The 1245-nt window shown below is 36.6% G+C and overlaps 1 pseudogene; it reads left to right on the forward strand.

Annotated features, from left to right (window-relative positions):
- Positions 1-288: 288 nt before the first annotated feature.
- Positions 289-988, forward strand: LOC149145218 (CBS domain-containing protein CBSX3, mitochondrial pseudogene; annotated as a pseudogene).
- Positions 989-1245: the final 257 nt, after the last annotated feature.

The following is a 1245-nucleotide window of genomic DNA, read 5'->3' on the forward strand; positions in this document are numbered from 1 at the left end:
GCCAGATGCACCAAATCTTTTCAGCAAATTCCAGAGTGGGGAAGTACACAATTTCCGCATCCATAATTTGACCATATAGAACTTAATTAGCTTCATGTTGCGCCATTTTTCAAGCTATTTCAAGTTATAAATATTCCCATTTAGCAAGAGAAAGTCGGTAAAGATCAGGGTCGAGTTAAAGTATTTACAGGTGTAAATCATATTTAAGTTATCTCACCAGAGAAGGAGTCTTTCACCTGTTTAGAAGAGCACAGATTTAACACCATCTGATCATTATTTTAAGTTAAAATGCAAGGTGCACTTCGAGAAATTTAGTTTCATGGAGGTAGCTTTAAGAAATCAATTCTGCAACATGTTCGTGTTGCTGAACCATCTTTCAGATCTAATATTATAGCTTGTTATGAGTTTGTTTCTCGTGCTCGTTTGGAAGAACATGGTTTTGAGAGCACAACAATTGTATACATTTTGAAAGGAAAGGGAAAAAGTGTTGATGGATCTTGGCTGTGGTGCACTACAGAGCACACAATGTATGATGCAGTGAAGTCTATGACTCAACACAATGTAGGAGCACTGTTGGTTGTAAAGATGGCATAGGAGAAATCAATTGCAAGGATTATCACAGAAAGACATTATCTGAGAAAGATAACTGTACAGGGAATATCTTGGAAAGCAGTCAAAGTTGGGGATACCATGATCAAGGAAAATAAGATTATAACAATAACGTTTGATACAAAGGTATTGAGGGCGTGCAACCTATGACAAACAATTGTATCACACATATCCTGTTGTCAAGGGAAAACACATGCTAGGAATGATATGAATAGGATATGTCATTCGAGAAGTGGTAGCTGAGCATTGAGAGGAACTAAAGTGCTTGAATGTATTCACCCAAGGTGGATATTACATGATGGTGAAAACTTTGAAGGACAACTGCAACCTATTGAAAAAAATTAAAGAGAATAGAATTTTAAGCAAAGGAATTAAATGAATGTAAATTGGGACACTTGGAGGGATCGTTTTGAGACTTTGGAGGGATGGTTTTGACACCTAACAAGTGGTTGGTATTAGATTCTCCAACACTCCCCCTTAATGGCAACCACATAAAATTCAATTAAGATGCCTGTTGGTTAATGTCTTATCCAGGTTTACAATTTAAACATTGACTTCAACCTTTCTTATTCTCTTTTTCCAGATCCTAATGCCTCTATCTATTTCCTCCCATTACTATTTTCCCTCTGCATACGA

This window comes from Pinus tabuliformis, chromosome X, assembly GCF_031772625.1.
Source record: "Pinus tabuliformis cultivar Carrire ecotype Pingquan chromosome X, CPIR1, whole genome shotgun sequence".
NCBI lineage: Eukaryota > Viridiplantae > Streptophyta > Pinopsida > Pinales > Pinaceae > Pinus > Pinus tabuliformis.